The sequence below is a fragment of the Euleptes europaea genome, chromosome 18 (genome assembly GCF_029931775.1).
Source record: "Euleptes europaea isolate rEulEur1 chromosome 18, rEulEur1.hap1, whole genome shotgun sequence".
NCBI lineage: Eukaryota > Metazoa > Chordata > Lepidosauria > Squamata > Sphaerodactylidae > Euleptes > Euleptes europaea.
The window spans coordinates 23,844,538-23,856,252 of record NC_079329.1 but is presented as its reverse complement, the minus strand read 5'-3'; positions in this window follow the sequence as shown (position 1 = coordinate 23,856,252).

The following is an 11,715-nucleotide window of genomic DNA, read 5'->3' as shown; positions in this document are numbered from 1 at the left end:
CTATTCCAACTGATCTGTTCACCTGGAGAAAATGGCCGCTATGGCAACTGGACTCTATGGCATGGAAGTACCCTCCCCTCTCCAAACCCCACCCTCCTCAGGCTCCGCCCCAAAAACCTCCTGCCGGTGGTGAAGAGGGACCTGGCAACCCTACTATGCAGGTCAAATAATGGAAAAGATGGCTGGATCCAATCAGTCTCTTCTCACTAGATGAAAACTGACTTTTACCTCCTTCCCCCAGACAAATAAGTGACGGTTGCAGATAGCTGATTTCTGTACAGACACCCAACTTTCTAACGCTGAAAAAAAAAAGTTTTTATATTCAGATCCTTTCCGCAAAGCCAAATTTGCCTCCAAGTTTACCTGTCACTAAAATATTTTTTAAATTGTATTCAAGCCAGGATTATGTTTACAGTTTTATGGAAAGTTTGTGGAATGTAAGCCCCATATCCCCTCCGCAGCCCCAATTTCTTTTTTTGTAAAGAAGATTCATGCTTCTTTCAGCCCCTACATGATGAATGCAAGTTGCAATTAAACTCTGATGGGGCGCATGCACAGTCTGTTTTTGTGTTCATGTGTGCACCTCCCTCTTCCGCTAATGCCCAGAAGTTAACTGAATACTTGATCCAGTTGCATTTCATTATGATAGCTGAATGCAGGCACCTTAGTGGAGATTTTTAATTCCCCACAAGCTGGGCTTCTAAGTGAGCAAGCCTAGCAGGCCTACTCAGAAGTAAGTCCCATGTTACTCAATGGGGCTTACTCTCAGTTTCCTTAGTTTTCAGTCTTTAGAATTGCAGCCTCTGCTTCACCCTCATTTAGAATCCTGGTTTGTGGATTTAACAAACTGCAGTTCACTGAAGCACCTGAATTTGAGCATCACGGTGAATTTGAGCTTGATCCATTAAAAGAGCCCTGACCTGGATAGCCCAGGCTAGCTGCATCTCATCAGATCTCAGAAGCTAAGTGGGGTTGGCCCTGGTTAGTATTTGGATGGGAGACCACCAAGGAATTCCTGGGTCACTAGGCAGAGAAAGTCAATGGCAAACCGCCTCTGAACTTCTCTTCCCTTGAAAACCCTATGGGTTGCCATAAATCTGCTGCGACTTGACGGCACTTTACACACACACACCAGTGAGGAAGTTGTCCATTCCCAAAGAAAAGTGGGAGAAGCAAGGGATGCATGAGAATATAACAATTTTGTCTGTGCCCAATCGGGGAGGGGGTGTGGCTCAGGGGTAGAGCATCTGCTTGGCATGCAGAATGTCCCAGGTTCAGTCCCCGGCATCTCCAGTTAAAGGGACTAGGCAAGTAGGTGATGTGAAACACCTCCACCTGAGACCCTGGAGAGCCGCTGCCGGTCTGAGTAGACAATACTGACTTTGATAGACCAAGGGTCTGATTCAGTATAAGGCAGCTTCATGTGTTCATGTGAGTTTAATTGCAGTTTCTTGCAATGTTCAAACAGAGCTCAAATTCTCCCCATTCCCACTCCAGAATACCTTGAGACTATTTAATGAAGCAATGTCTTAATTAATTTAACTTTTCTCCTCCACACTTTTGCCAAGTATAACGACAAAAATGTTATTTATTGAAACAAAACTTTTGGTATATTGTATTTTTTTTCTTTATAAACAGAATGTAAAACTATAAATACTTTTTTTTTGTACAAAAGAATGTTGTGAAGTCCTTTATTTTATTTAACCACCCATTGATAAGAGACCATCACAAAATATGGCCTGACTCTTCTCCAAGACGAAATTCAGTTCAGTAGGAATTTTTAAAAAACACATGTACTTCATTTGTATTCTGCCCTTCAGGCTGAAGCTCAAGGAGGATTACAAAAATTTAAAAACAAAGCAATGAAAGCAGTATAACGTAATGCAACAAAAGCTATCTAAACTTTTCTCAGATTGCTTCAAGAGAAAGCCGAGGTCTCTGACACACAAATAAATTATTCCAGTTTGGCTGTGTCCATTCAAGTGGCCTATTGGGTGCCACCCTAGAGTGAAATCTCCTATTGTTCTTTGGGCAAAAATGCATGGTCGCTTTAGCCTCCTTTATTCCCTGTTTCAGCCAGGGTCGAACGCATGCGTTTCTCCAAACGTGTGTTCGATCCTGGCTGTATCCTGGCTGAAACAGGGAATAAAGGAGACTAAAGCGACCATGCGTTTTTGCCCTTTACCAATACATCTTTTTGGGGAGGGGCTGTGGCTCAGTGGTAGAGCATCTGCTTGGCACGCAGAAGGTCCCAGGTTCAATCCCCAGCATCTCCAGTTAAAGGGACTGGGTGAGTAGGTGATGTGAAAGACCTCCATCTGAGACCCTGGAGAGCCGCTGCCGGTCTGAGCAGACAATACTGACTTTGATGGACCAAGGGCCTGATTCAGTATAAGGCAGCTTCATGTGTTCAATCCATAAATTTGCTTTTCATTCCAGCCAATGAAAGCAATTTTGGCATTTCTCATGCCAGTTGTCATTTCTCATGACAACTTTTGAAATAATAAATTTTAGTTTCTGGAAGTGAATCCTGGTACGCTAGGGGAAGTTCTAAAAAAAAACACTCTATGAATTTAAGGTGCTTACCAACTGCGTGTGTTCAGACATGCCACCTGGCAGTACCGTAATCGGGTCTCCAGAGATCACAACATTATCTACACTGTAGCTGCCATATTCAGGTAACAGGAGATATATCCTGTGTACTGAATAGATAACTCAGGAAGTTGAGCCAAGCCACCGATATCTACAGTCACACATTATAAGGTCAAGGAATTAAGCCTCGTATAGTAAATACAAACTCTTATTCTCAGTTACCCATGTTGGACATACATAAAAGTAAAGCCAGCGTGGTGTAGTGGTTAAGGGCAGTGGTTTGGAGTGGTGGACTCTAATCTGGAGAATTGGGTTTCATTCCCCACTCCTCCACATGAGCAGCGAACACTAATCTGGTGAACTGGGTTGGTTTCTCCACCCCTACACATGAAGCCAGCTGGGTGACCTTGGGCTAGTCACAGCTTTCTTAGAGCTCTCTCAGCCCCACTTACCTCACAGGGTGTCTGTTGTGGGGAGAGGAAGGGAAGGAGATGGTAAGCCGGTTTGATTCTTCTTTAAGTAGTAGAGAAAGTCGGCATATAAAAACCAACTCTTCTTCTTAAGTATAAGTGGGGAAACAGCGTGGTGGTGGTATTCTGAAAAACTGAGATGAACAAACGTGGCGAGCATGAAAAGTAGTGCTCTTCCAATATCTGTCTCCATTTAACGAGGCAGCATGTGAGAAGATGCACATGGATGTTATATGTGAAAAATGCCTGGAGTCGATAGGCATCTCAAAAGTGCCATTTGGAAGGGTTCCTACCCTCGTCTGCTGACAGGACTCGGTCTTCACTCACACTTTCCTCGGTTAATTTTAATAGTGAATATTCCCTGACGGATCCCTGTGACTATTTAGCGGATATCTTACATTGGACATTCCTAGGTTCTGCCATCCTGGTCAGCATCTGACAGTTGCCGGGCATTTAACGCATTGTGTCCTAATTTTATCCCTACATCAGACCTTGTGGCCTGCTCTTCCCCTCCCTTATTAACCAGAGAACCAACTGCCAGGCATTTTTGGGTACAGTCTCTGAATGTCCTTGCCTTGAAAAGCCTAAGGGATCACCATAAGTCAGCTGTGACTTGACAGCACTTTACACACACACACAACCTGGAATTTGGCTTCTTCTGGACAGGCTTACAGACCTCTGTGTGTCTACACCACAGCTGCTGATGCAATAACAAAATGCCTCAGAACATGGGCAAAGTATCGTCGCTGCATTATTAAGAGTGGCGTGATACCTGTGAGGCCGAAGTGTGGAAAAAATGAGTCACCAGGCCTCTAGCCACTGTTCTGGCGTGGCAGGAATGAACACCTGATTCTGCTGTAGAGCAAGTCATTGGTCCATTGAGTTGCCTTCTCTGACCCATAGCAGGGCTCCGAGGTCTCAGGCAGAGAATGGTCTTTGCTGAGACTTGCTGAGATTTATTTTTTTAAACCGACGTAGCCAGGAATTGGAGCTACGGTTGCCAACCTCCAGGTAGTAGCTGGAGACCTCCTGCTGTTACAACTGATCTCCAGCGGACAGAGATCAGCTCACCTGGAGAAAATGGCTGCTTTGGTGATTGGATTCTACGGCACTGAAGTCCCTCCCTTCCCCAAACCCTGCCCTCCTCAGGCTCTGCCCCCAAAACCTCCCGCTGATGGCGACGAGGGACCTGGCAACCCTAACTGGAGCAGAGACCTTTCATATTTAAATAATACCACTTATTTAAAACATCATTTGGAAGGGTTCCTGACTGTCCTTGTCTGCTGACAGGACTCAGAGTTCCTTTGTTTAAGCTTTTCTGCTCAGTGGCGACCCAAAGAGTCTCACAGTTAGGGTTGCCAGCTCTGGGTGGAGAAATACCTGGAGATTTTTGGGGTGGAGCCTGAGGAGGGCGGGTTTGGGGAGGGACTTCAATGTCATAGAGTCCAATTGCCAAAACGGCCATTTTCTCCAGGGGAACTGATTTATATTGGCTGGAGATCAGTTGTAATAGCAGGAGATCTCCAGCTAGTACCTGGAGGTTTGGAAATCAGCACAGGAGCGAATGAATATTACGAAGTGCAAATATTTACTAGCTAGCAAACTAGGAGAGTATACTGCTACACATTTGCGCTATGCAACATGGTAACTGGTTGAAATTTATCCTGCTTGAACTTTTAGCAAACATGCAATATGTAAGCTGGAGATACTACATGATGACTGATTTTTGAGGGACTTATGAAGAAATTTAAAGTCAAAGAATTAGAAATGGCCGTATCCCCTCTTCAATTTTTGGCATCATCTTATGGTAACGTCAGAAACACTATTTAAAATCTTGAAGAGGAACCAAAGACTTCCCTGTGATGATTGAATATAACCTAAGGATTATACCTATACTTTGAATCTTCAGTCTGGTTTGTTCTAGCCTGATTGTTGTAACAGACATTGTATATAGTAGGATAGATTATTTAGCTTGTTTGTGTCAATAAGTATAGTTGTGACTCTATGTTATATGTTGTAGCAATTTATATAAGTATTTGCACTTTGTAATATTCATTCGCTCCTGTGCTGATTTCCAAACCTAGGTATATGCACAGTGGTGTCTTTTTCCTTTCCAGTACCTGGAGGTTGGCAACCCTACTCACAGCTCCTGTGCTGATTTCCAAACCTTCTAGGTATATGCACAGTGGTGTCTTTTTCCTTTCCAGTACCTGGAGGTTGGCAACCCTACTCACAGTATCAAACCCTCCTCCTCCTCCATTTTATCCTCACAACAACTGTAAGATACATTAGGCAGACAGAGAGGCAGAAAAAGAGACAGAGAGAGAAGCTTAAGATCACTGAGTGGGTTTACATGGCAGAGTGGAGGATTCGAACATGGGTCCCTCTCAGATAATAGTCCAAAACTGTAACCAGTACACCATGCTGGCTCTCCTCTGCACATATAGAGCATGTATCTTACCAATAAGCCACAACCCCTAGGGCATACTGGACTTATTTTGCAGTGTAGTCCTGAGCTAGGGTTACCAGCTCTGGGTTGGGAAATATCTGGATATTTTGGGGGTGGAGTCTGAGGACGGCGGGGTTTGGAGAGGGGAGGGATTTCAATTGCCAAAGCGGCCATTTTCTCCTGGAGATCAGTTGTAATAGTGGGAGATCTCCAGCCACCACCTGGAGGTTTAACTAAGAAGGAAAAGAACCTATGCTGAAATAGTGGCAACTGTATAGAGAAACAGCTCGTGGCTCAATATATTCACAACTGAAATAAGAGCATGTTACATCACACACAAGAATATTTCAAAATCAATATATATTGTGAATATATTGATTTTGAAATATTCTTGTGTGTGATGTAACATGCTCTTATTTCAGTTGTGAATATATTGAGCCACGTGCTGTTTCTCTATACAGTTACCACCTGGAGGTTGGCAATCCTATCCTGAGCCGAGTTATATCTTTTAAGTAAATGGATGTGTAAAGGTATAACTCTGCTTAATATGTATTAGAAATCAAGTCTTGGCGATTGGTAGAAAGAAAATAAAAGAATTAGAGGTTTAGTGAAAGGGAAGGGGATTGACTTGGGTAACTGGCTGCCCTTGAGAAGGGCCTCTGGTTGAGTTCCTTTCATAGGTCAGGGCAGACACCTCCAAATTACCTCTGGTGTGTAATTAACCCCCATTGAACTTCTCCAGTCATTAGGACTTTTTTTTTTTTTTTTTTTGTATTGGCCTTCTGGAATAAGAAGAACCTTTATATTCTCAGCCCAGCTCTCCATTTCTTTTCTTCCCCTTCTGCCATGGCCTCTACAATTACCAAACGGGGGCATATTACCAGCGAAAGAAGGGGCTGCAGTTATTTTTGCAGCTTGTGGACATGGGTGGGGAGGGACACCACCTCTTTCAAATTTAGCTTTAAAAAAAACCTCTAATACCTAACCAGTTGAATGATAATTATTTCAAGATTTGCGATAAAAGCAGGCAGACGTGTGGCAGAAGACAGAAAAAAGAGGGGAGGGGGAAGATGAAGATGCATCTCTACTTCAAAGCCCTGCAAAAATGTATTCCTTTTTAATTCAGCAATTGTAATTCCTGCGTGGAGACAGGTGGTCCAGGGGTACCAGGAGCCTGCTTAGGTAGGGGTGAGGTATGGAGTACTTCATCCAGATTTTCTGGTTAGTTGTGAAGGAACACACGGGCATCCTTCATAGGTAGGGTTGCCAACCTGCAGGTACTAGCTGGAGATCTCCTGCTATTACAACTGATCTCCAGCCGATACAAATCAGTTCACCTGGAGAAAATGGCTACTTTGGCAATTGGACTCGATGGTATTGAAGTGCCTCCCCAAACCCTGCCCTCCTCAGGCTCTGCCTAGGGCTGCCAGATCCCTCTTCGCCACTGGTGGGAGATTTTTGGGGCGGAGCCTGAGGAGGGCGGGGTTTGGGGAGGGGAGGGACTTCAATGCCATCGAGTCCAATGGCCAAAGCAGCTATTTTCTCCAGGTGAACTGATCTGTATCGGCTGGAGATTAGTTGTAATAGCAGGAGTTCTCCAGCTGCACCTGGAGGTTGGCAACCCTAGCTCTGCCCCAAAAACCTCCCACCGGTGGCGGAGAGGGACCTGGCAATGCTATTCATAGGGATCCCAAGCACCGCAAGTCAGTTGCTGAACACTGTGGCCATTTATTCATGGAAGGTTTTGCATTGGATTTGCCACTCTTTAGATGCACTTTTCCCCCATCCATATTCTCAAAACTCAACAATAAGCCACCATGCAGAGTTTTGAGAATTCAGATGGGGAAAATATGCATCTAGAGAGTGACAAATCCAATGCAAAACCTTCCATGAATAAATGGTATGTATTGGATCCAACTAGCTTTCCAAGCTCTGCTCACGACCTGAGTTCGATCCCAACGGAAGTTGGTTTTGGGTAGCCGGCTCAAAGTTGACTCAGCCTTCCACCCTTCTGAGGTCGGTCAAATGAGTACCCAGCATGCTGGGGGTAAAGGGAAAATGACTGGGGAAGGCACTGGCAAACCACCCCATAAACATAGTCTGCCTAGAAAACGTCAGGATGTGACGTCACCCCATGGGTTAGGAATGACCCCGGTGTTCGCACAGGGGACCTTTACCTTTACCTTTTACAGATGTGAGGTTAATCGCGCTAACAACAACAACAAAAAATTCTTCCTCATGGATTCTCAAGGGATGTTAAGGTAACATTTTTACTTAAAAAACAAACCAACCAAGAAGACAGAAACACATTATAGGTAGATAAGTTCTCAAAGTGGTGTCTCCCTGGAGTGGGAATTAATTGGGAGAAGAGAGTAAAAAGCCATTTACAAAAAGACAGGTTGTAAATTAAATAGATAAAATTATACTTTCTATGATTGGTGAATATTTATTGTAGAGTTATAAGAACTTTTAAAAAATTGCTACAAAGGTTATATAACTGAAGAAAGTCCTACATTTTTGAAATAGCAATTTAAAGAAAATTAATCTTAAGGCTGAGTAAGCCTCCGTGACTCTGTGGTTCCAAGTAAAATTATGTCTCTTTTCATGTGTGAATGATGAGAAGCTAACAGCACAGCCCTATGCTTGTTTACTATGAGCCACTGTCTACAATCAAGCTTACTCCCAGGAAAGTGTGCCTAGGATTGCAGTGTTAAATCCTGATGTTTACTCCTGAGTAATCCCACAGACTGCTTGTAATAGTTCACTCCTAAAGAGAGTTACACCCTTCGAAGGATTTAGACTTCGAAGGGTGTGACTCTGCTTTGAATTGTTCTGTTAATGTGTATCTGATGTCCAGACAATAGAGATCAGTTCACCCAGAGAAAATGGCCATTTTGGAAGGTGGACTCTATGGCATTTTACCTAGGGTTGCCAGGTCCCTCTTTGCCACCGGCGGGAGGTTTTTGGGGCAGAGCCTGAGGAGGGCGGGGTTTGGGGAGGGGAGGGACTTCAGTGCCATAGAGTCCAATTGCCAAAGCGGCCATTTTCTCCAGGTGAAATGATTTGTGTCACCTGGAGATCAGTTGTAATGGCAGGAGATCTCCAGCTATGACCTGGTGGTTGACAACCCTAGTTATACCCCATTGAAGTCTCTCCCCTCCCCAAACCCCGCCCTCCTCAGGCTGCACCCCCAAATTCTCCAGGTATTTTCCAAGCCAGAGTTGGCAACAAGGCTGGCTATCTATCTATCTATCTATCTATCTATCTATCTATCTATCTATCTATCTATCTATCTATCTATCTATCTATCTATCTATCTATCTTCTTTGGGTTGCAAGTTAAATCAGAGCGTGGGGTGGTGGATGCGTCTTTCCTGCTCATTTATTTACTTAGTTAATTTACACTCTGGTTTTTTCTCCAGCGGGGACCCAGAGCTGTTTACAACACCGCTCTCTCCTACTCCATTTTATTCTCACAACAGCTTTGTAAGGTAGGTTAGGCCGAGTGTGTATCTGGCTCCAGGTCACCCGGTGATCTTCCATGGCAGAGTGGGATTCGAACCTGGGTCCCCCAGATCCTAGTTTGACACTCTAACCACTACATCACACTGGCCTTCACATTCATAAATACATGTACTAAGGGCCCACAATAAAAGAGAAGTCTGGTGGCACCTTAAAGACTGACAAAATGTACTCCATCAGAGTAAAGCTTTTGTGAATCAGAACTCCCTTCATCAGATGCATGGGAGTGCAAATCTATTAGGCCTGGCTTATATGCACAACAGAAAGGTGTTGGTGGTGAGGAAGGTTACAGAGAGAAGCCAGTTCAAAGCAAGATCCAGTGCAAAGAGTAAACAGTTTATCCAACTTGGATGTGAGACAATATTCACTGTCATTTAATAGGCAAAATACTAAAACCTAGTGCAGGATAAAATGAAAGTTACAAAGGTGTACCTGAAGTAATTAACATCTGTAAAGGGTGGGATAAGGCGTCATGCAATGTATAGGCCAGAGTTCCCCAAACCTTTTGAGTCATGGGGCACTTTTCAGGACAGAAATTCGTCACGGAGCACTAATTTTCACCTTGCACCTATATACTAAACCGAATGAATGTAGTATTTTTCTTTCCAATCTCTTCTTGGAGCACTAGGGGTGTTTTGCAGAGCACCAAGTGCTCCTTGGAGCAGTTTGGGAACCTTTGGTATAGGCTGTCAGTTAAGTTGCCAACCTCCCTTCCTCAAACTCTGTCATCGCCAGGCCTGTCGTCATCTCCAAGCTTCGTCCCAAAATCTCCAGGAATTTCCCAACCCACAGTTGGCAACCCTGCATGCCTTTTTTACTGAACTGCCTTTGTAGGGGGACATAAGCCCCTAAGGCACAGAACACACACCCCTTGCTGACGCCAGCAAAGGTCTCTGTCTGCTCCATGCCTTGGAGCGAGATTGTCTGGGAATCCTGCGTACTGCCTTGGGCTTCACAGAAGACGGTAAACGTTTTGAACCGTTGTAGGACAATTGTTTGTCTAGTGCATTTTTAACCCAAAGCTGTCTTGGATTTTAAATCAAAGCCTCTTTTAGAGTAACGGAATTCAGAGTCCAACCTTCAGCGGTGTCTAGTAATGGCCGGGTATGGATGCGGTTCCGGCAGTGATCCTCATTGGGAAAATAGAGGGGTTCCAGGCAGGGCCCTGTTTTCATCTAGGAAGGGGTGAGGAAGTGGAATTTGTATCCCAAATCTGAAGCCCACGGATAGCACATGATGGCTACCTGGGGCTGCTGGGAGGGGAAGGGGTAAACAGATAGGGTTTCCAGGTCCCTCTTTGCCACTGGTGGGAGATTTCAGGGGCGGCGCCAAAGTGGGCAGGGTTTGAGGAGGGGAGGGACTTCAATGCCATAGAGTCCTATGGCCAAAGCGGCCATTTCCTCCAGGTGAACTGATTTCTATCGGCTGGAGATCCGTTGTGATAGCAGGAGATCTCCAGCTAGTACCTGGAGGCTGGCAACCCTATGAACAGACCAAATTCCCAGGGCCAGTCTTGTGATTTGTTTTTGTATATTGCTTGGGTTGGGTCCACATGGTGTGAGGGGTGCCCCCAAAGGAAGTCTATATCTAGAATCATAGAGTTGGAAGGGAGTCCATACAGGCCATCTAGTCCAACCCCCTGCTCAATGCAGGCGCAGCCTAGAGCATCCCTGGCAAGTGTTCGTCCAGCCTCAGCTTAAAGACTGCCAGTGAGGGGGAGCTCACCACCTCCCTAGGTAACTGATTCCACTGTCAAACATTTTCCTAATATCCAGCCAGTACCTCTCCACCTGCAGTTTAAATCCATTATTGCTTGCCTATCCTCTGCTGCCAACAGGAACAGCTCCCTGCCCTCCTCTACGAGCCCACAGTGGCTGTCTGGAGCCCAGGTGGGGTTGCAAAGTCTGGGTCGGGAAGTACCTGGATATTTTGGGGGCGGAGCCTGTGGAGGGCGGGTTTGGAGAGGGGAGGGACTTGGAGAAAGTGGCTGCTTTGGCAATTGGACTCTATGACACTGAAGTCCCTCCCCTCCCCAAACCCCGCCCACCTCAGGCTGCGTCCTGAGGTGGGCGGGGTTTGGAGAAGGGAGGGACATCAATGCCATAGAGTCCAATTGAAGTCCCTCTCCTCTCCAAACCCAGCCCATCTCAGGCTCCACCTCAAGAACCTCCCGCCAGTTGCCAAGAGGGACTTGGCAACCCTATGCTTGAGGTTGAGTGAAATCGAAGGCATGCAAGGCTTGTGTTTTGGACATAGTTTAGGCTGAACTTTTATATATCCATAGATGTCAGAGGGTTGGATCCAGCTTTTCTGCTTGTGGAAAAGGCAGGATGGGTATTCTTTTGACTATGCAAAAAGGCGATCCTGGTGATCCTGGAACGTCCGTGGAAAAAAATCCATGTGGGGTCGGGGCTGGAGTAATAAGGAGAAATGGGTAACAGTGAGTGGAAGAGTTGGCTGGATCCAACCTTTAGGGTTGCCAGGTCCCTCTTCGCCACTGGCGGGAGGTTTTGGAGGTGGAGCCTGAGGAGGGTGGGGTTTGGGGAGGGGAGGGACTTCGATGCCATAGAGTCCAATTGCCAAAGCGTCCATTTTCTCCAGAGGGAACTCATCTCTATCAGCTGGAGATCAGTTGTAATAGCGGGCTCGCGAGTCCAGATCTTTTTGTGGAACTCAGGACCAT